At 39.7% G+C, this 24,934-nt stretch overlaps 1 protein-coding gene across 2 annotated transcripts in view; it reads right to left on the bottom strand.

Annotated features, from left to right (window-relative positions):
• sin3aa (SIN3 transcription regulator family member Aa) overlaps nt 1-24,934 on the bottom strand; it is a 134,548-nt gene that overhangs the window by 84,893 nt on the left and 24,721 nt on the right. Inside the window, exon 1 of one of the 2 annotated variants that reach the window (XM_059946066.1) lies at nt 24,504-24,892. The exons of the other annotated variant lie outside the window; for it this stretch is intronic. The gene's annotated coding sequence lies outside the window, so the exon portion shown is untranslated. Of the gene's footprint in view, nt 1-24,503; nt 24,893-24,934 lie in introns of those variants that run through there. 2 annotated transcript variants of the gene reach the window in all.

The following is a 24,934-nucleotide window of genomic DNA, read 5'->3' as shown; positions in this document are numbered from 1 at the left end:
AGTTCTGTTCCTGAGTCTGTCTTTAAGATGAATTTGAAGTCGAAACAGGTACATCCAGTATTATTTAGCGTCAATTAGTCAAACGGTTGTCTTAGTATACAGTATAGTTTACCTTTCTATGCATATAAAACACTAAAGAAACGTATATATCTCAATAATTAAACCACTGAGTTGCTTAGTAATAATTGTAGCTTTCATCTGGGCAGGGCCTTTCACATGCTCCATTAAAATTGTTCCAATCATTGACTGACTGTAGCCTAATGCTTTTCCAGTGACCAATGGTGTTTCACCTCTTTCCAATCACTTTATTACTTCCACTTTATTTGCAACCGTGATCATGATCATTTTTGTGAACAGAGCTACGTCGGGTCCTAAAGACCACCGCTCTGAGACAGGTTAAATAAGGTCCAGGGTTCCGCTGGATCCTAAAGACCACTGCACTCACTGGTCAGGGTAAATAAGGGACTTGAGCATCTGCGTTTTTTGGTATCCGTGGGAGGTCCCAGAACCAATCCCCCGCAGATAAGGAGGGCCAACTGTACCTACTAATGCCAAAATAATTGGGGCATAAAGCACCCTTTCAATCATTACAGTGAAAAGGTTGGTCTAAGAACAAAGTACACATTTTCTGATATTCCAACTGCAAAGTTCATTCTTGTGTATATATATATATGGCAAAGTTTTTAGAGTCACTTCTCTTGAGTAAAGTGCTATTGTTAAGACACAAGTGGCATTCTCATAAAAGGTGTGAATAGAAGTGCTAATCAAAGTAATTATACACAAGAAATAGATTAATACTGCATTTGTAAGTATACATGGAAACTCATAAATACACATCACCCAAGCTATTGCCACCTGCTACACTTTTTGCAGGTATCTTATTTAAATGCCCATTGCAGTATTGTTCAGAACTTCAACAGTCTTCTTAACAGCACAGAAAACACTATCATTGGTTTAGTCCATCCAAATATCTAAAGTCATAGAGACCAGATTCAATTCTGGGTAAAGACCCCTTCATTCCACAAAATCCTGTAAATTGAAAACAGAAAGGATGACATTCACACATTGAAGTGCCAGGAATCATCCAATCAAATTTTTTGAAACATAACTTTAGCAACAGGTTACGTACTGTGATTTAAAAAGCCAAATGCTTACTATTTGACAGCATCTATAATTTCTACTATATGAGTGTCTCCACCAGATCCCATTTTTTAAAAATGCATCTTCATTAAGTGGCTGTACTTGGTACACTTTAAAAATTGTCCCCATTGTCATGTTATTTGATAGTCTGAATATCCAATAGAAAATATCCACATTAATTCGACACTCAAATCTGCTAATAGATTTAGAAAAAACAACAATGAGCAGGCTAGATCTGGACAAGTTGTTGACAATTCTGCAAAGGGAAAAAAATGCTGACATTCCAGATTTAATATGTATTCAAGATTTGGAAAGTTGTACCCAGAGCACTAAGTGCGTTCACTTCATGTCCCAAAATTGATCATCTTGCCTGTGAAAAATTTAACTGACTTCTGTTTGCAGAGTACTGAAGTGTACAAAGTTAACATGAGTCTTGGAGGTAATTAGAATTTAAAGACCGTTCATATATGGTAGTTCTTTAAGATACATTAACAGAAAAGTAACAGTTTTAGAAATAGATTAACACTGAATTTGAATTACATTATAATCATGTTAAACTCGGCCAAATTAGTACTGACAGATTTCCTAAACATCTTTCAAATTAGCAAATGTCATTCTACCTGCACATAAGTAGGTACAACTGAAGATAATAAGTTGATTTCCACTATTCTATTTGTATTTATATTGTTTGATCAATGCATTCAAATATTTTACTTATATTTAATATAATATTTCAACTTAACACTGCTGTTTTATCACCCTCCCACTGGATAAAGTGATCTTTGGTATGTTTCACCTCTTTCCCTGATAAATATTCAGCCATTTAGCCCACCGTTTGTATTACAATTTTAAATATACATATTCTCTTCAAATTTCCATTTAAAAATATTTAGTTAAGAGGTCATACTTTACAAATGAGAGTGTGGGTAGGAATGCAGTAGCAGACAAAGCTTTACCTGCCCCAAGAGACAGCTACATTGGAAATTGGATGAATACAGTTCCTTGTTATTATTACAGCAAATGCCAAGACATCACAAGGTGGCAGTGCATGCCTCTAACATTAATAAATTACTGAAGGAAATATTATGCAATGAATGGCAGCCTGCTCTGCACGAACTGTCTGCCTCGTTCCCTAAGGTTATCTCAGTGACTGAACATCAAAACTTAAACGACACTTGAGACTTCTTGGAGTCATAAATGCAAGTTTCTCTCATTCTCTCCAATTCAAGATTGGTTGGACAAACTTCATATTTGAAGTGTTTCAAATATAATTAAAATATAATTCTTAATTCACCATTAAACTTGGAAAATATACCAAACTGTTAGAGCTTATGGGTGAAAACTAATTCTTAGACACAAGTAAGGATTCTATTTGAATTTAAACTTGAATATTCATCCTCACAGACAAGTTATTTTTTCCAAAAGAGTCCATATTACTCTGTGGAAAGCTACTTGTGACTATCCATTATCACCACACATAAAACATTGCAATATGCTACTGCAAGGATAGGCCAAGAAGCACATCTAAAAGTCTATTTCTGTAGCCACTGTCCCCCCACTTATAATGCACTTAGTAACCAATCCAGGAAACAATAGCAACAACTCATCACAGACATTTAGATAGAAACCGAAAAATCCCTCTTTTGGAACTAAACTGAATTTTGAAATGCATAATAAAAGATAATTTTATTGCTTGTTTGTTGTATTTAAATTTTGCATTAATTAGAAAGAATCCCAAAAATCATTGATCTCAGCACCATTAATAAAAGCAGAGTTGAAAGCTTGAAACTTTTAAAAGTGGCATTTAACAATAACATATTTTAAACTTGTTAATCAGGACACAAAAAAAACAGAATGCAACCAATAATGCATACCTCTGGATGACTGTAAAACACTGAGCAATGTCAAACTGGTACAGCGGTGCTAGAAAGTTTGTGAACTCTTTAGAATTTTCTCTAATTCTGCATAGATATGATCTAAAATGTGATCAGATGTTCGCGCAAGTCCTAAAACTATATAAAGAGAACTCAGTTAAATAATTAACACAAAAATATTATACATTCATTTTCTTACTGAGAAAAATGATCCAATATTACATATATTTGTTGTAAAAAGTATGTGAATCTCTAGGATTATCAATTCATTTAAAGGGGAAATTACAGTAAGGTGTTTCAATCAGGTGTGGGTGTGAGAAGCCCTGCCCTATTTAAAGGACATAAACCTGGGTCTTTATTTTCAAAGTCTTCACCACATGTTTTTGGAAGTGTGCTATCCCTCACTCAAAGGAGATTTCTGGGGACCTCAGAAAAAAGTTGTTGATGCTCACCAGGCTGGCAAAGGATACAAAACCATTCTAAAGAGTTTGGGCTCCACCCCATCTACAACAGTCAGGCAGTTAGTGTACAAATGGAGGAAATTCAACACCATTGTTACTCTCCCCAGGAGTAGTCAACCAACAAAAATAACCCCAAGAGCAAGGTGTGTAATATTCCAGGAGGTCACCAAGAATCCCAGGGTAACATCCAAGGAGCTACAGATCTCTCTTGCATTGGCTAATTTCACTGTTCAAGAATTTACCATCAGGCAAAAACTGAATTAACGGTGTTAATTAAAATGGTGTGCATGGCAAGATTGCAAAGAGAAAGCCACTGCTCTCCAAGAAGAACATTGCTGTCCATCTAAAAGTTGCTAAAGACCACATGGATAAGACAGAAAGCTATTGGAAGAATGTTCTGTGGACAGATGAGTCCAAAATAGAACTTCTTGGCTTAAATGGGAGCATTATGTTTGGCGAAAAAGCAAGCACTGCATTCCATCACCTCAGCCCATCTGTGAAATATGGTGGTGGTATGTCATGGCTTGGGTCTGCTCTGCTGCTCGGGATCAGGACGGCTTGCCATCATTGATGGAACTATGAATTCTGAACTGTACCAGCAAATTCTAGAGGAAAACGTCAGAATATCTGTTTGCAAACTGAAGCTCAAGAGAAAATGGGTCATGCAGCAAGACAATGATCCTAAACAAACGTCTGTCTACCAAAGAATGGTTAAAGAAAAGAATTTCACATTTTGGAATGGCTGAGTCAAAGTCCTGGCCTCAGCCCTATAGAAATATTGTGGAAAGACCTGAAGCAAGCAGTTCATGCAAAGAAGCCTACCAACTCACAGAGTTGAAGCAGTTTTGTAAGAAGGAATGGCCTAGAATTCCTCCATGCCGATGTATAGGATGGATCAACTGTTACTGGAAACGTTTGGTTGAAGTTAGTGCTGTACAAGGAGATCACACCAGTCACTGAAAGCAAAGGTACACATACTTGTTCCAACAAATACATGTAATATTGGATCATATTTCTCAATAAATAAATGAAAAAGTATAATGTTTTTATGTTATTTGTTTAAATGGGTTCTCTTTGTCTAGTATCCGGACTTATATGAAGATCTGATCACATTTTAGGTCATGTACATGCAGAAATATAATGTAACTCTAAAGGATTCACAAGCTTTCTAGCATCACTGTATTTGCAACTACCTGCAGACAAAGTGGTCAGATTCAGTTTCAGTAGGGGAAACCACTAGAGGAAAGTGGGTATTTCCACATCCCTCACAACTCACTCACTGGAAAAAAAAGTCATTTTTAAGAAAGCAATTCTTAAGAAAGAATCATTTCTAAGGAGTGCATGCCTAAAATTTAAATTCAGTATTCAGGTAACACTCATTCATCAGTTAATTGAATACTGTTACCATTTAGCAACTAATTTTGAACTAATACAGACTAGAACAGAGATGTTTAGGATTCCCTAATCTTACATCACATCACAAAAAGAACAGAAAACAGAGAAAAGTGAAAATTTGCAGATGCTGGAAATCCAAGCAACACACACAAGAGGCTGGTGGAACTCAGCAGGCTAGGAAGCATCTATGGAAAAGAATAAGCAGTTGACATCTTGGGCTGACACCCTTCATCAGAATTAGAGAAAAAAAGATGAGAAATCAAAATAAGAAGGTGGAGTTGGGGAGGGGAGGAAGTGGTACAAGGTGATAGGTGAAACCAGGAAGGGAGCAGGGGTGAAGTAAAGAAATGGGAAGTCAATTGGTGAAAGAGATAAAGGGCTGGAGAAGAGGGAATCTGATAGGAGAGGACAGAAGGACATGGAAGGGAGAGGGAGGAGCACCAGGGGGAGGCGGTGAGCAGTTAAAGAGATAAGGTGATAGAGGGAATGGGGAATGGTGAGAAGGGAAGGGGGTCGTGCCATTACCAGAGGTTTAAGAAATTGATGTTTATGCCATCAGGTTGGACACTACCCAGAGAGAACATAAGGTGTTGCTCCTTCAGCCTGAGTGTAACCTCATTGTAGCAGTAGATGAGGCGCTAGACTGACATGTCGGACTGGGAATGGAAAGTGGAATTAAAATGGGTGGCCACTGGGAGCTCTCACTTTTTCTGGCAGGTGGAGCATAGATGCTCAGCAAAGCAGTCTCCCAATCTACATTGGGTCTCACCAATTTACAGGAGATTCCAATTCTCAATATGAGAGTCCCTGAAGGCCCTGATTACACCTGTTCAGTGTCTACTTAAGATGCCAACTAATACTGCAAAGAAAGGTCAGTTTCACTGTTCTCAGTGAAACAGCTCATCCTCCAATTATTGACCTGCCTTCACCAGAGGGATGCAGTTGTCAAGCTAATGAAATAATATCCTTTAACACACTATCAAATAGCTTGGCTTGATACATAATTACAGTAATATTGTTGCAAACCACAATATAAAGAAGAATTATTGTGCTATATTGTGCAAACTCTCAGTGCACATTGGATACTATCTCTGGTAAATATCCTTCTCAGAACAGCATATTAATTTCAAACTGTTGTTTACTGGACTGACCGGGTTGAAAGTATCAATAACATTTTTCTTTTAATCTTTTCTATATCAATCATGAATACAAAGATACGAATTACCATCAGAAAGAACAGTTAAGGCTATCAGTTTCAGACTTTATGTAAAATAAGTGCAATGAAGACAGTAGTAAATGATGCCAAACTTTTCAAAAACTATTGCTCAATTTTTATTTTGACTCTTCTATACAACACCAATCATATGCTAAACTAAATCACAAAACTACCATAAGGTCAAAATTTTATTTTAATAAAATCAAATCAGGCCACAATATAAGAACTGGACCCAAATTAAATATTGGATTTGAATTAATTTTTGACACTTTAATCCCCATTTTCTCGTCCCAGTACTTCCATATCAAATAATCCCCTACACTGTACTACCACTCATAACTGACATTCAGGCCCTTGTTACTGTTCCTAAACAATGGTAACTTATCAATATAGTGCATTTATCACAGTATAACATTCCAACCTAACAGTAGCATCATCAAACGATATCCCATATTGTACAACAAATGATGGTATCAGGGTAACTAGCCAAAGCTTATATCAAGAGAAGTAAAGTTTAAGGAGGAAGATAAGTGGAGAAGCAGGGTAACCTTATGAAGGAACTCCATAAATTAAGGTAGAAAAAAGGGTAATGTAGCGGTCTGGAGTTCGGAGTTCAATTCCGGTGCTGTTCTGTAAGGAGCCTCTGGTTTCCTCCCACAATCCAAAGGATCAGTCATTGTAAATTGTTCTGTGATTAGGGTACGGTTAATCAGGTTTGCTGGGGTGGGGGGGGTGTTGCTGCGGCAGCATGGCTTGAAGTGCTGGAAGGGCCTTCTCGCTCTGTATCGCTAAATAAATAAAATAAATAAGTGTTCATTTGATAAGATAATCAAGTAAAGGAGTGATGCATGAACAGCATCTTGTGAAAGTTCGGCCAAATGCAGCCAGAGTTTGATGACAAGCTTAGAAAGGAACGCTTTGATTGGTAAGTCAAGAGTGAACTTTAAAATCCAACACAGGAAATATACAAAGGTAAAAGGGGCTTCATCAGCATATACAATTGATGTGATGGGGATAATCAGGCAATCTTTGCAATGGGAGGAATACATGATCTGAAGACCTACTGGAGGTCAAAGACTATAAAGCAAGCTCATGCAGTCTTGGATGAAATCGTTAGCTGCTGAGTGTTTGTAAAGGAAACCTAAGACAATGATACATTTGTACATTTACTGCATTTTTACTCACATCATGCAGTACAAACCATGATTGAGAAATGGGAAGAGCCACCAGATACCGTTGCAAGAAAAAGTTTGTGAACCCTTTGCAACTATAGACAATAGATGCAGGAATAGGCCACTTGGCCCTTCTAGCCAGCACCACCATTCACTGTGATCATGGCTGATCATACACAATCAGTACCCCATTCCTGCCCTCTCCCCATATCCCTTGACCCCGCTATCTATAAGAGCTCTATCTAACTCTCTCTTGAAAGCATCCAGAGACTTGGCCTCCACTGCCTTCTGGGGCAGAGCATTCCACATATCCACCACACTCTGGGTGAAAAAGTTTTTCCGCATCTCTGTTCTAAATGGCCTACCCCTTATTCTTAAACTGTGGCCTCTAGTTCTGGACTCACCCATCAGCGGGAACATGCTTCCTGCCTATAGTGTGTCCAATCCCTTAATAATCTTATATATTTCAATCAGATCCCCTCTCATCCTTCTAAATTCCAGTGTATACAAGCCCAGTCACTCCAATCTTTCAACATATGACAGTCCCGCCATCCCGGGAATTAACCTTGTGATCCTACGCTACACTCCCTCAATAGCAAGAATGTCCTTCCTCAAATTTGGAGACCAAAACTGCACACAATACTCCAGGTGGGGTCTCATCAGGGCCCTGTACAGCTGCAGAAGGACCTCTTTACTCCTGTACTCAATTCCTCTCGTTAAAAAAGCCAGCATGCCATTAGCTTTCTTCACTGCCTGCTGTACCTGCATGCTTGCTTTCATTGACTGATGTACAAGAACACCTAGATCTCGTTGTACTTCCCCTTTTCCTAACTTGACTCCATTTAGATAGTAATCTGCCTTCCTGTTCTTGCCACCAAAGTGGATAACCTCACATTTATCCACATTAAACTGCACCTGCCATACATTTGCCCACTCACCCAACCTGTCCAAGTTACGCATTCTCATAACATCCTCCTGACATTTCACTGCCACCCAGCTTTGTGTCATCAGCAAATTTGCTAATGTTACTTTTAATCCCTTCATCTAAATCATTAATGTATATTGTAAACAGCTGCGGTCCCAGCACCAAACCTTGCGGTACCCCACTGGTCACAGCCTGCCATTCCAAAAGGGACCCGTTAATCACTACTCTTTGTTTCCTGTCAGCCAGCCAATTTTCAATCCATGTCAGTACTCTGCCCTCAATACCATGTGCCCTAATTTTGCCCACTAATCTCCCGTGTGGGACTTTATTAAAAGCTTTCTGGAAGTCTAGGTACACTATATCCACTGGCTCTCCCTTGTCCATTTTCATAGTTACATCCTCAAAAAACTCCAGAAGATTAGTCAAGCATGATTCTCCCTTCATAAATCCATGCTGACTCGGACTGATCCTTCTACTGCTATCCAAATGTGTCGTAATTTCCTCTTTTATAATTGACTCCAGCATATTTCCCACCACTGACGTCAGGCTAACCGGTCTATAATTCCCTGTTTTCTCTCTCCCTCCTTTCTTGAAAAGTGGGACAACATTAACCACCCTCCAATCAGCAGGAACTGTTCCTGAATCTAAAGAACATTGGAAAATGATTACCAATGCATCCACGATTTCCAGAGCCACCTCTTTAAGTACCCTGGGATGCAGACCATCAGGTCCTGGGGACTTATCAGCCTTCAGACTCAACAGTCTATCCAATACCGTTTCTTGTCTATATAAATTTCCTTCAGTTCATCCTTTACCCTAGTTCCTTTGGCCACTATTACATCTGGGAGATTGTTTGTGTCTTCCCTAGTGAAGACAGATCCAAAGTACCTGTTCAACTCATCTGCCATTTCCTTGTTCCCCATAATAAATTCACCCATTTCTGTCTTCAATGGCCCAATTTTGGTCTTAACTATTTTTTTGCTACTCACATACCTAAAGAAGCTTTTACTATCCTCCTTTATATTCTTGGCTAGTTTACCTTCGTACCTCATTTTTTCTTGGCGTTTTACCTTTTTTGTTATCTACCTGGTAACTACCTGGTCTTCAGCATTAATTACTCACAAAATGTAGTCTGATCTTCATCTAGGTCACAATAATAGGCAAACACAATCTGCTGAAACTAATAACACATAAACAATTGTATTTCTTCTCATACACCATTTAAACAGTTACAGTCTAGGTTCAAAAAAGTATGTGAACCTCTAGGGGGAATGCCTTCTACAAGAGCTAAATAGTCAGGTGTTCCAATCAATGAATGCTGAAGGAGCTGAAAAAGATCCCAAGGGTAACAACAAAAGACTTGCACAAATCTCTAGAACTTGCTAAAGTCTCTGTTTATGTATAAGAATAACACTGAACAAGAATGCGGTTCATGGATGGGTACCACTGCTCTCCAAAAAAAAACATGGCTGCACATCTCAAGTTTGCAAAAGACCACTGGATGTTCCACAACGCTTCTGGAACAATGTTCTGTGGACAGATAAGACAAAAGTTGAACTTTTTGGCAGGAATGCACACCACTATGTTTGGAAGAATAAGAGCACTACAGACCAACACCAAAACCTCATCCCAACCGTGAAGCATAGTGGAAGGGGCATCATAGTTTGGGGCTACTTTGCTGCCTTAGAGCCTGAACAGCTTGCAATCGTTAAAGGAAATAATGAATTCAAAATTGTATCAAGACATTTTACAAGAAGTCCATCACCTGAAGCATAATAGAAACTGGATGATGCAACAAGACAATGATCTGAACCACAAAGAGCAAGTCAAGAACAATGGTTTAAAAAGAAGAAATTTTATGTTTTGGAATGGACAAGTCAAAGTCCACAATGCTACATTCGGGTCCACAAAACGAGGAATACCCTTTTCGTACAAGATAGAATTTGAGATTTTGGAGAGATCCACTTCATTTACAAGCTAGAGGAAATTCAACATAATGGGATAAGTATTATTAATGAAGAGAACAGGCATATACATGTGCCTCTTTTCTCCAACCTCACCCACACAACATTATGTGGTCTCAATTCCTAACGGCTACCCACCCATTATCACGGCACATGCAGGGAAGAAACATGATTCAGTAATCTGTAGTTGCTTTCAGAGAAGCTTCTGTTATGCAATCAAGTATGCCACCTCACTGGAGTGAAGGGTTGATACCATCATCTAAAGTTGGTCCAAAATCAGGATACTTTACTAACTTTTTAGGAAAGTAAATAGTTCAGTTGCTTAATTTTTGCAACATTGTCCACTTAGTGAGGGAAAACACTGCATAGCTGGTGGACACAATGTTAAGGACACAGGATACATTTTCTAGCTGTAGGTTACTAAATAGGAATGCCTTATTGTAATAAAACCATTCAGGACATTAACACTCACAGAACTTCTCTTTATCTACTTTAGCTAACTCCAATCCAGGTACAACCTACAGAAGAGCGAAAAAGCAATTTGAAGTTATAGTTGGAATTGGATGCATACTAGCTCTGGCAGGATTTGCAGACTATTATTTCCTATAAGACAAAACCTGAGCATCATCTGAAGCTTCACTCCAGAATAGCTCAATGCTTTTTTATGTACACCTTGAAAATAGAGAATAAATCTACACCTATGCAAATCTCTGTGATATCTGTCTCAGAGGGAAAAATCTGAACAAAGGGGTGAACCCTTACAAGACGTCAGGCCATGATGCTGTACCTTGCAGGGCACTGAAAACTTGTACCAACTAACTGGCTGGAGTGTTCAAGCACATCTTCAATCTCATTGCTGCAGTCAGAGGATCCCACCTGCTTCAAAAGGGACATCGATTATACCAGTGCCCAAGCACAGGATGAGCTGCCTCAATGACTATTGCCCAATTGCATTCACACCTACTGTGATGAAGTGCTTTGAATGACTGATCATGGCTAAAATTAACTCCTGCCTAAGCAAGCACCTGGATCTGCTGCAATAGGTCTACAGCATATGCATTCTCACTGGCTCTCCATTCGGCCTTGGACCACCTGGACAACAGCAATACCTACATCAGACTGCTGTTAATTGATTACAGCTCAGCATTCAGCACCATCATCCCCTCAGAACTATCAATTGCTTCAAAAACTGGGCCTCTGCAACAAATCTGTGACTTTTTGTTCAGGAAATTGTAGACAATGACAATCAGAAATAACATCTCTTCCTCACTATCAACACCAGTGCACTTCAAAGACGTGTGCTTAGTCCATTGCTCTGCACTCTCCACACCCATGACTGTGTGGCTACGCACAGTGCAAATGCCATCCATAAATTTGCTGATGACACAACTGTAGTTGGTAGAATCTCAGATGGTGATGAGGAGGCTTATAGGAGTGAGACAGATCTGCTGGTTGAGTGGTATCACAACAACAACCATGCACTCAGCATCAGTAAGACTAAGGAACTGATTGTGGACTTCAGGAAAGGGAAGTTGAGGAAACACACACCAGTCCTCCTTGAAGGGTCAGCAGTTTCAAGTTTCTCAGTGTCAGCGGTCAAGATCTATCCTTGGTGCCAACATATTGATGCAATCATGAAGAAGGCATGCCAGTAGCTATATTTCATTAAGAGTTTGATATCTTGAATGCATTGAAGATTTGAGCAAATTTCTACAGAGCATTCTGACTGGTTGCATCACCATATGAATGAGCCATTTCACAGAATCGGAAAAAAACAGCAGAAAGTTGTAAACTCAACCAGCTCTATTATGGGCACTAGCCTCCCAACCATCTCGGACATCTTCAAAAGACGATGACTCAAAAAGATAGCATCCATCATTAAAAGACCCCCATCACCCAGGATATGCCCTCTTATTGTTAATACCATCAGAGAGTGGGTACAGAAGCCTGTAGATGCAAAATAAATGTTTTAGGAACAGCTTCTTTCCCTCCATCATCAGATTTATGAATTGTCAATAAATCAATGAATGCTACCTCACTATTTTTGCTCTCTTTTTGCACTACTTATTATATCATATTGTAATTTATAGTATATTTTATGTATTGCAAAACAATAAATTTCACAACATACCAGAGTGACAATATACTTGATTCTAACTCCAGTGGCTTAATTTTTATTTCCTATGTCCCTCATGTGGACTTCTCAGCTTGCGAAATAATTTATTGTATAACTATCGTAGCCCAGTCATATTTCCTGAGAGCAAAAACTCATCAAATCTCTTTGTTGTAAATCTCTTTGTGTACTTCTTCAGCATTAGTCTGCTTGCAATGTGACCATAACTGAGCACAGCATTTCCATTGTGTGATTTATCTAACCAAGGATTTAAACAGGTTTAACAAACTACTTCTAATTCAATTGGTCTAGAATTCCTTTTTATAGCAACAAAAACCATAACAGCATGTGAAATAAACAAAAAGAGTAACTACAAAAAGAACTGCAAAACCTAGAAATCGAATTCAATTACTACTTGACTTTAAATTCAACAGAGAGATAGAATTACCTCTCAAAGCTTCCTATCAAAAAAAAACACATAAGACAATATCCTGGTCAAATTCAGTCTGCCATTTGATGAGAGTATTTTGGAAAGAACCCACAAGAAATGATAGAAAGTACACTTCTGGGTCAAAGAAATCTGTAATGGAGAAGTAGCTTTAAAAACTTGAGATCCATGACCCTCTAGCTTTTTAAATTACATTCAAAGCAAAAATAAATCACAAGCATTGTTTTCCTTTTGGTGTAGAAATGGTCTACTTTATTTTCACCAATATATTTGTTATAATAAGGAAAAATAACAATTAAGTACAAACAGTTTAATTCAGATATCTATCTTTAAGAAACTAATGAAGTCATTTGATGCTCAACAATAAAGTACCAGTTCACCAAGTTCTGCTCTGCTGTATTGCTGTTGGGAGGCTAAGCAAAAACATACTGACCAATGTAACAAAATACAATAGTTGCAGATACTGTCACTTCTGTAAACTGTATGTGCCAGTGCCAGTGCCAGTGCCAGTGCTTGCAGGTAATGGATCCTATCACAAACTATTGAACAAAGGTAAGCTAGATGTTGTTGCAGAGTAATGATCACTTGACAGCACAGTGATACAATCAGCAGGACATATAATCCTTTATATCACAGCACATCATACTGCACTAATGAGGAAGTGTCATTGGACATGTTTCCTTTCAAATTAGTTGCAAGAGTTTGAAGTAATTTCACTGACTTCTCACTTCTTGTTCACCTGCCAACTTTATGTTAAGCAGTAGACATTAATAACATTAGCAATCAGAGTTAAGCGTCTGTAAATTAAGTCAATGAACATATACAAACCTTGAGGGGCACAAATAGCAAAATACACTTGGCTGAAAACTATACATACTTTCCATCCACAATCAGAGCTAATACATTTTTGCAGGCATTTCTTCTATTGGGAGCATCACTATTCAGCCTCAAATGAATCTTCAAATTAATTTCTTGTTAATAATTAAAGTTAAATTAAAGCAGTTAAGTTCTTGAAGGAATATTAATGAGGCTGTAAAATATTCTATTCAGACCACCGTATGTCCAATCTTAAATGAAAATATAAACATTTAGAATTTGAAAAAAAACTTAAAACTTCCTTTCCTTGGGCTTCACCATAAGAACAGCAAAATTCTGCTAAACATATTAATTGTGTGACTGTGTGCTGCTAAAACATGCACATTCACTCAAAATTACCCTCTTTCTTCATTACCCCCTAATATTTGACTAAAAACCAGCTAGTTGCCATTATCCTAAATTAAAATCATGTCTCTATTAGATCTGTAACCCTTGTTTAGAAAAATGAGAGGTGATCTTTTTGAGAGATACAAGGGCAGAGATTGAGATGCTTGCACTAATGGGATAAGTGTCATAGGTATAAGCAATCATTTAAAGTTGTGATAAATAGGAACTTCTTGATGAAAACACTCGAGGGTTATGAAAGCTAGAGAAAGTAAGCATATTTTTGAAAAATCATAGCATTGAGGACCTGTTACAAAAAAGGTGAAGCCTGGTTCAGATAATCATTATCATGCTGAACAAAAGGGCAGACAAGAAACTGGTCTATTGCTCCTATTTTTTCAGTTTTTAAAATAAACACTTTGTTACCTGTGATGGCTTTATATGGGCAGAAAGATTTGCAAACACACAGCTCAGTCATAACAAACTACAAGACAGCATAATGAAATAATAATTACATAAAGGAGCAATTTAAAGTCACCAGTAAAATTTATAACTACAATTGAGTGAGTACAGTGCAGGTTCACCAAAATGGCTCCTAGAATAGTTTGTTTACCATATAAAGAGTTTAGGCAGACAGACCCTTTAATCTTATTTTAGTTTAGAAGAATCAGCAGCAAACAACAAAATAAGCAAATTTCTTAATGGGGCTTGACAGCGTAGATACAGAGAGAATGTTGGCTGGTGTGTTGAAGAGTCACTGTCAAAAATAAGGGGCAAGTCAGAGAGGCTGAGTCCCCAAGCATATTCAGGAAAAATTTGATTTCTGAATATGAAATTAACTCTCTATTAAAGGATGTGGGATTAGTGCACAAGTGGCACCGAGATATAAAAAAAGAGCAACCTCGGCACAACATAAACCGGAGCATCAAATGGCTTACTCCTGGTTTATGTATTCAAGTGCAATGATCCACTGCCTGCCTTATCAAAGACTAAAACAATATCTACTAAGTTCTAACTGGTAATGAATGTATAGGGCAGTGGTCCCCACCTCCGGGCCGCAAAGTCTGCGCGCACCCAGTACATCTTTAAGAAAAAAGCCGAAATAAACAAGCTAATTAATTATGTGCCACACCTAATTAATTAGCTTGTTTATTTTGGCTTTTTCCTTAAAGATGTGCTGGGTGCGCACCAGCTACCGCTGCATCCCTACATGCTTCGCGGCCTGGAGTTTGGGGACCACTGGTATAGGGCAAAGAGCTTAAAAGAAAATCCATAAGATATTCACATACACACTATCCTCGTTATGTGTGCCTTCAGACAATGTGGATTTACAGTTATGCATCAAACCTATTTCTACCAACTCCTCCTTATGTGTCCAAAACTCACAGTTATGCGAGGTTGTTGGGACGAGAAGCACAGTTTTCTCGCCAATACAAGTCACGTGCGCACACCTCACAGTCTCACATTGGTTTTGGCAGCGTGTGGATGGGCAATCTTGTGCTCTTAAACTTCTGTTGTTATTACCTACGGTGCACTAATTTTGTGCTTGAAATATTTAACTATGCCTCCTAAGCGTCCAATGTCATGTCCTGGGCCATCAGCCAAGCAGCAGAGAACCGTTTTAACACTTGGAAAAAAAGTTGGAAATTATAAACAGGGCCATGTCAGGTGAAGGTAACACAGCTCTGGGACATGGACCCAAGTTTAGAACAGAATCAGCATTTCAGTCGTTCCCTGCAGTCAATTGCTTGTATGGAAGAAAGCAAACAACCCTCACCACTTTCTTCAAACCGGTGTCATCTTCTGCTGCCGGCAGTTCTGAGAGTTCTGCGAGTCCTCCTTCATTCCTTGCTGTCCTTGATGATCCTGACGACCCACAACCATCCACCTCATCCATGTAAAGTTGCCCGACACCACAACAACCACTCATCTCCCGGAGCGAACACACCTGCCACTGCTGGTGAGTACTGTACATCCTAGTACGCTAACTTCCTATGATTTATTACATTGAATATTACCTTAAATTGATGAAATATAATATGAATGTTGCCGTGTGGCACTGCTTTTGTGTCGTATTAGTATGAAAATGTGAATAAATTACAGATAAAACAATATTTAGGAAGCCCTCCAGAATGCAACCCTATTTTCCCCATTCAAATAATTATTCACATTATGCGTTTCCATATTATGCGTCAACTACGAGGAACGTATCCCCCCTGCATATAACGAGGATAGGGTGAGTTTTATTATTTATTTATTTATATTTCAGAATGCCGCATGAGCAGTAATAGCATCATACTAAACACTACGTTATCAAGGCACCCCATATCATATACAGTATATATGATAAACTTTTAAAAACTTGGTTATTTTGTTGCAACATCACAAAACAGTGATAAGATCACTTCTTGGGATTATTGTGTTCCATTCTGGTAGCCACACTATAAGGAGGATAAGTTTACTGGAGAAAATTCTGAGGAGGTTATCTCATTAAAGAAAAAGATTGGATAGGTTGGACTTGCTTTTTCTGCAGTAAATGTGGCTGAAGAGTGACCTGATAAAGGGATATAAAACCCTAAGAGGCTTATATAAAGTAGCTACTAAGAATCATTTTCCCAAGGTAGGGGTATCCAAAACAAGAGGGCATAGGTTTAAGGTAAGAGGAAGGACAAGGAGTAATTGATATCCGGAATTTGTTGCCAGAGAAGCTGGTGGAACCTGACACAATCACTACTCTTAAGAGACATTTAGACAGGCAGTTAATATAGGAAAGGGTTAGAAAGATATGGACCTAATGTAGGCAGGCAATTTCGAAAAGTGTAGATGGGAAAAAAAATCAGCATGGATATGGTGAGCTGAAGGAATTCTACTGTACAACTCTATGGCTACAAAGGTATTAAATGAATTTTACCATCAAAGGTTTCTCTAGTTTCCTCATAAAAATTTATAATTTAACCTTTAAACTAAAATACATTCACCAATTCCATCAGATACACAGGCTAAAATGAACAAACTCTTCATGATCTTACAATGCATCAGCACATCATAATCACTTGTTTTTACTGTCAATTAGATATTTACTCAATTTACAGATATAAAATAGAGTAGCAACAAAGATGAATGACTGGTGGATACATTAACTTTATGATTTAATACAATATTGGGAGAATACAGTGAAGGTTCAAACCAAAAACAATACCACTGCAATTTACCTCTGCCCCCAAAAGTATATTAATGCTTCAACTAGATTTCATACCCATATTTGGAAAAGACTTATGCTGTCAAAGACTTAGGTGCAAACAAATGGAATAAATCAACAACATTTCTGAGAATGGAACCTCTAAGGAATGAGCAAATTATTTGGTAACCAAATTTATTTTCCATTAATAAAGCACCTGAAATATCACAAAACAGTTCACATAACTTGAAAGTGGAAAAAAGTGTTCGTAATATCAAATAGTCATCTGAAAATGAGAAGAATGTACCTCAACAATAGGGTGGAGGGCTGAAAGCTCTCCAAAACCAAAACAAATCAGGAAAAGGGTAAAACAGCCAGCAGAGAAGACTATGCAAGCTGGGATAAAGGTTCTACAGTAAGTTGCATATGAGGGCTAGAGTAGAACCACAGAAGTTCTGACGAATTGGGATTTTAAAATAAATACACACATGGACAAGCAGTATATGAATAGTGACTGGTGCTTGAATTTGGCATAAGGATAAACAGGCTATTGATCAGTTTCAGCATCTTGAATATGATTTGAGGTCAGATTGCAGTCTAAATCATTATGAAATCAATTATACCTAATGTGCACATAACAGTGAAGTCTTGGTAATCAAGTTACACTAAGTTTCGACTGGTTTCTGCACCTTCAATGTCTCTTGCTCTTCCTCTCCAATTATCCTGTTTTTCAGTTTCCTGGGCTTTCAAATAGCAATTGCATTTTTGCCAGCATAGTCCTAAAGGCATTTCCAAACAAAATTTAAACACCTGATCCATTTTTCATTGTGTTACACCATGCCATGGCTTGTTAATTTTCGAATAAACATATTATTTTGCCTTTATACCTATTTTCAAATTGCGGAGAATGATGTAGCTTCCTAAACTACTGTGCATTATTCTAACATCAGATAAAAAGTAATAAATGATTTTACTAATTATTTAAAAATACAACTGTATAGTAAAACAACTCTCAAAATCCGTCGTGCAGAGCTATCATCATGTTTAGAACAAAAGCTAAAAATTTTCAACAAAAACAAAAATGACGACTACCAATCTTTGAAATTAATTTAAACATTTCAGTTAACGGGCTTGTGATGATGAAATGCAACTTTAAAACAAAATAGAGCTCTTTTAACATCTAAAATGTTGGTGTCTATGCTTTCAAGTAATTTTCAAGCACCACTCTACTACACTGAGCTCCAAGCAAAAAACAACACAATGAAGTATATCACTGAGTCAAAACAGCCCTTGAGTCACAAATCAGGAGATAACTATTTGATATTATGACCGCTTTTTAGCACTTTCAGGAGAGTTTGACATTATGGGAAAGATACAACACAATTAATTCATTTGAGAATGAATAAGGAAGATCCATGGCAAACATAACTGACAGACAAAATATTCTACTGGTATAAGGGCTGCCTGCAGAAAGTCAGTTACCTCCTATAACACACCTGGAGAAATGCTCTTTCAGACATGTAGCAGTAAAGTTCTGGGAGGTAGAGCAGGGACTACAAAGTATATTAAGAACTTTGTTAACTTAGATTCAAAAAGAAAGAGCAAAAGGACTGTGCTGAACTTCAATTGCAAAATGATCCCACCACCAGCCACATCTCCCCCTCACCACCACTTTCTGCTGCCCAGAGGAACTACTCTCCCCATGACACCCCTGGTTTGCTCATTACTGCTTCTCTGTGCAGACACTTTCCCCTACAACGGTAGCAGGTATAACACCCGTCCCTATGGATCCTTTATTAACACTATACAGGAGCCTAAACAGCCATTCCAGTATTCACATGCAGCTCCTCTAACCTCGTCTATCACATTCAGTGCCCTTCATGTGGCCCCCTCTATGTTGGTGAGACCACATAAAAATTAGGCAACCATATTGCTGAGCACCTGCATTCCATCTGCCATGGCCTTCTGGAACTCCTGGTTCCCGTCCATTTTAATTCCCCTTCCTAACAATATGCCCGTCCTTGGCCCCTTCCACTGCCAGTCTAAGTGCAAACTAGAGAAACAGCGCCTGGGTACTCCGCAACCTGATGGCACTCACAGTGAATTTCCAATTTTCATGCAAACTGCTTTCCTTCTGTCCTTTTACCCTATCCTCTTGACTTACCCAATTCCTCCTACACCACAGCCCAATGTTATTTCCTCTCCTCTACCTACTCCATCTGCCCATTAGCCAAACTCCTTCCAATGGGTCCCCTTCCACCTTATTTTCATCTGCCCACACCATCTTCCTTATGATTCTATACTCTACCATCCTTTCCAACAACTGCAATCTTTTGTTTGCTCCACCAATTACCTCCCAGACTCAGTCTCTATTTCTACTCCTCCCTCCTCCATCTGCCTATAACACCTTTTCACCTAAATCCAACTATTACTTGCCAGCTCTTGCTCCACCCTATCCCCTTATCTCTTTATTCTCACTATCCCACCCCCCCTCTATCTTTCAGTCCAGATGAAGGGCCTCCACCTGAAACATCAACAGTCCATTGCCCTCTACATGTCCTGCTAGACTCACTGAGTGCCTCCAGTATCTAACTAAACTGAAGTTCAATTAGCAACAAACACATCCAGGCTATTTGCATGACCAAGCTTTGTAGCAAACGGAGATGACTGAATTATGGATTTGTGGTCAATTACAAGCAGAATGAATGGCTCCAAATTGGAGGAATTCTGAAATAGTAACATAGAAAAATGTCAATAATCACACTCAAACAAAATTCAGCTTTCGAGGTAGGGGAAAACAACTGCATTCAAGCAACACACACAAAATGCAAGAGGAACTCAGCAGGCCAGGCAGCATTTATAGAAAGAAAGTACAGTTGACGCTTCGGGCCAAGACTGTTCAGCACAACCGGAGAAAAAAAGATAAGGAGTAGATTTAAAAGGTGAGGGAGGGGAAAGAGAAACACAAGGTGATAGGTGAAACCGGAAAGGGGAGGGACGAAGCAAAGAGCTGTGAAGCTGATTAGTGAAAGAGATAGGTGAGGATAGAAGGCCATGAAGAAAGAAAAGGGGGGAGGAGCACCAGAGGGAGATGATGGGCAGGCAAGGAGATAAGGTGAGAGAGGGTAAAGGGGATGGGGATTGGTGAAGGAGAGGGCAGGGGTGGCATTACTAGAAGTTCAAGTAATCAATGTTCATGCCATCAGGTTCGAGATGACCCGGAAAGAATATAAGGCATTGTTCCTCCAACCTGAGTGTGGCCTCAACACAAACGCAGAGGAGTTCATGGACAGACATATTGGAATGAGAACGGTAAGTTGAATTAAAATGGGTGGCCACTGGGAGATCCCGCTTTTTCTGGTGGATGGAATCACGGAATTGAATTTTTTTTTACTTCTCAAAAATTATTCAAATAGGAATGGAATAATAGGGCATGGGAATTTCAGAGGAGCATTACCTGATGTATTTGCTACATATTTTCCATTCAAAATAAAATAACAGTAACATAATCATGTTGTGCATGTGACCATTTCAAGCAAGCTCACTGTGTGCTTGTCCACCTTAATATTTTCATGAATCAGTGACTAGACAAAACATGTGATGTCTATTTCACTGCTTACTTGGTAAAGCAAGAAGGAAAACTTGCATTTGAATGGTATCTTTCATGGTTTTCAAACACTTTTCATTCAATGAAGTAATTGTGAAATGGAAATACTGTGGTAGCAATGGATATGCAGGTTGGGTTTACACACTGGAAGGTCCCACAATCAGCAATGCCACAATGAGCTACCTGTTGAGCTACATTCAAGGACATTGCCATCTGACACAACATACTCTGCTTATCTTTGAAAATGTGTGATGAATCATTTGATTCCATACAGGATGATAAATGGAGCTCCAGTTTAACACATGAGAGACATTGCAGGATTACTTATTGAACTCAAAAGCCAGTCTATATTTTTGTGTTGAGATCTCTGAAGTGGAAGTGTGTTCTAATTAAATACCCTACCAATACAGTAACTTATTCTGGTCACTGAGCACTAACTAAATATGCAGTATTACCACAGCCATACTCAACTAGAACAAAAAAAACAGAAAAGCTATTAATAGTTTATATGACAATTTCAAAACTTCAATTCCCACAATACTTTGCTTCATTCTTCATTGCTTAAAGCTTAAATTCAAATATAAAACAGCAGTTCACCCAAGTTGCAGCATTCAGGTCAACAACCAAACAACTCTGATAACAACTCACGTGGAGATGTGGAATTTAATCTGTGTAATGTGGACTCCATCCACTGCTAGTTTTATCAACAGTCCCAGCACAGACCTTAAATGAGCTGGCAGTAAGACAGCTTAATCACTTCCATCACTAGTTTTCACATTACTGACTTCATAATAATGCAGCAAAGAGCAGGGACCTACCCAGTTCAAAAAAAACTTAAAACTAGATTCAGCAGATGACTATCATTAGCCCAGGAAATCTGAAGGATTGTTCAGTTATACTTAGCAAGATCTTCAAGAAAGATCACATAGAGAGAGACATAAATCAACAAAACTTAGAATAACATCACAGACAAGAGTAGTACAACAATTTTTGACAGAACAAATTCTGTTTGGAATAAATGAACAAAAATATTTTCTTTACAGTCCATACACTGAATATTCATTGTAAAAACACATGAAAAAAATCAAAACAAGAATCCACACTGAATTATGACATTTGGGCATATGTGATATAGCAAATGAGAATGCCCATTATTTTTAATAGATTATTCTTTTAAAACACCTACTTTAGGGCATAACTGATAATAAATAGAAATAAAATAGTGACCAAACGCAAAGCAGAAAACTGTTTAATCTCTTGGCTCGAGCTGTTTGGATATTCTGTCAAATATAAAGAAATGCAGTAAGTAGATAATATTCACATTTTCCTGTTTAGTGTACTAATTCTTGCCAGCATATGTTGGCAAAACAAAAAAAAAGATACCTGTCACTGATTAGGGATCTGGGAATAAAAATCAAAATTAAGTACCAATCCTCTTGGACTAAAGGAATGAAAATAAGAAGTTCTGATACACATCTATGTGCAGGGCAGTACCTAGGAAACTCTCAAACACATACTTCCAAAGATTTACTTTTCAGCTCTATTACACAAACACTGCAGCAAGGCTGAACTGTGATAGAGAGCAACAATGGATTCATGACAAAATTCTGTGTGTCGATGTCTTAGTATGCTCTTAAGGCATAATTACACTACGTGGTGCACTACCTGTCCTGATTACAAATCAAAAGCAATACAAAGGTTGCTTTAGGGTCTGAGTGCTCATTGGCATCAATTCATATGCAAACATCAGTTTAATAAATGTGTATATGCCTTACTGAGTCCCCCCAGTCATAGTATGAAAAGAAACTCAAGAGGTTTCACAATTATATAGTATTTGCTTCTCATGCCCATCAGGGCACATTATAGCCTCCAATTTAATATTCTAAAGAAGTTATGAAGAATTTCTTTTGATTATATATTTTGCATTCATCTCCCTATAATCACAATAAGGTATAATTTGTAAAAGTTAAACACATCAATTACTATTGCAATCAAAATCGCAGCTTGCACAATGGCCTTCACACATGCACATGGGAATAGTGAACTACTTCACAAATGGTGCTGGCCACATCCCAGGCAGCAGTAGTTCATGCTGCATGATGAATCTGAGTTACAGCAAACAACCAGGTAGTTCACAAGTGTGCAATACATAGCAAGCAAACTATAACTACATATCATAGTGCAAGAACACTTATTGTAGAACACAATCACCACATACTGGTACCTACAAATAATGACTTATTTTAACACAAAATAGAACACTGATTTGAGCCTGAAATCAAACACTGGTACAAATGGCATTCTAAAACCATCCTCAACCCTCCAGCTCCCCACTATACCAGATCTGAGCATTAATTTACTCACATCTATCATTCTTGCATTCTTGCATGGTTTACCCCCCCCCCCCATGTTTACCTAAAAACAGAGACAGAATGTATTTTCGCCCAAAGTCAATCGTGGAATCTCTTTATACAATATTTATTTCATCACTTTATTGATGATCACTGTCATAATACAACCACATGGCAACTACAGTGAACACAGGATTTTCATAAAGGAAAGAATTACTTAATGACCAAATGATGTGCTTTAAAAACGGTTGAAAGATAAATGCGGACAAGGTTTCATTGTGAAACAGACTCTTTGGACCACCTGAAAAAATGTGGCCACAGTGTAATATCTCATCCAAATAAACTACCGGTTCTTTACAAAATTAACGGGCTTATAGAGAAAGAACGTGGAATGTTGGAACCACCCAGGCAGGAGTTCCCAACCTTTTTTATGCCATGGACCCCTACCATTAACCGGGATTAGATCCCAAGGTATCAAGTGCAAGCCTTCTAGCTAAACTCAAGACTATCAGAAATGCCAATGCTTGTTCTAAGGCATAGTGATCTCTAGCGCGAATCCTTCTCCTGGTTCATTTTCTCCGATTGCCCCGCACTCGCAAACTTTGAGAAGCGGTGGCATTTTAACGAAACCTTTCGAGAGGACTCGCGGACACTTCAAGGCACAGGTTTCAATTTTGTCTGCGGGCACCGGAGGTGAATACTTCCAGCAGAATCTAAATGTTTCTCCAATAGGACCACCCCACAGTGTCCATTATGCCTGATGCCTACTCTTCCCCCCGCCCCTTAGAACCTCTTCGAGCCAAGCCCCTCCCTAATCTCCACCCCCTCCCAGATCCCTCCCACTGCCCTGTCCACACACACACACACACTCGCAGCCCAGAGCAGCAACTTTCCCCGTGGATCCGCTAACCCCGCCCCCTCACCGCCAGTCTCCTCCTCAGACGCCCTCAGCGCCAATCCCCGCTCGCCGTCGGCCCCTTTCTCTCCCCGGATGCCCTCAAACCCGATCGTTCGGCTCCGTACAGAACAACTCCCTCCCTCCCCCCACCCGTTTTTTCACTCCGCTCCTCTCCCCTCGTTCGCCCGGAGCCTCCTGCCTCGGGCCCGTGCTGGCTTGATGTCCCCCCCCCCCCAATCCCGCCTCCCGAGGCTCTCCCTCCCGCTCGGGGAAGCGCAATCCGGCGCCACCGATCGGTGACCAGCCCACCACCTCCCCAAACGCGCCCGATCGCCGCCTCGATCCGCTCTGCCGGCCGATCGATTCTCCGCCCCCCCCCCGTCTCTCATTCCACCTTCCCCACCCCCAATCACGGCTGCCGATCTTGAGCCCGCGAGCCGGGGCACCGATTGTTGTGCAGGCCGCGGGTTGTTCGCTCGCTCGCTCCCTCACACAGCAGGACAGCGCAGCCCCCCTCCCGGCACACAAACACCTCACCCCACACAGGCCCCCTCCACTCACCGCTCCGAAGCCCCGCCAAAGATGCAGACTCCCTGCGCCCAGTGTCCCTCCCGCTCCGGGGAGCGCCGACAGAGAAATCCCGCGAACCCCTCCAGCGGGGCCCGGGGGTGTGGGTGAAATAAAACCAAACAGCTCGCAGCGGAGGCCGTCTCTTCGTCCGCTCACTCACTGCCTGTCAATCAACTGTACACCGCGCAGGAAGTCCCGCCCACCCCGCGTGCCCCATTGGTTCCGGTGCTGCTACAGCGGGCGGGTTTCGAAGCGCTCATTGGCTGGCGGGCGACGTCCGTCATCCCGCTGTCGTTTGTAACCTGACAACAGTGCTACGCCTATCTGCGAGCGTGATCGGCAGATGCCGGGGACGGAAGTCCCGCACTTCCCCTGCGCCTATTGGTCATCGACAGAAGCCCCGCCGACGAGTCTGCTGGGGA

This window comes from Hypanus sabinus, chromosome 21 (assembly GCF_030144855.1).
Source record: "Hypanus sabinus isolate sHypSab1 chromosome 21, sHypSab1.hap1, whole genome shotgun sequence".
NCBI lineage: Eukaryota > Metazoa > Chordata > Chondrichthyes > Myliobatiformes > Dasyatidae > Hypanus > Hypanus sabinus.
The sequence above is the reverse complement of the archived record's forward strand: the minus strand, read 5'-3'. Positions and strand labels throughout refer to the sequence as shown.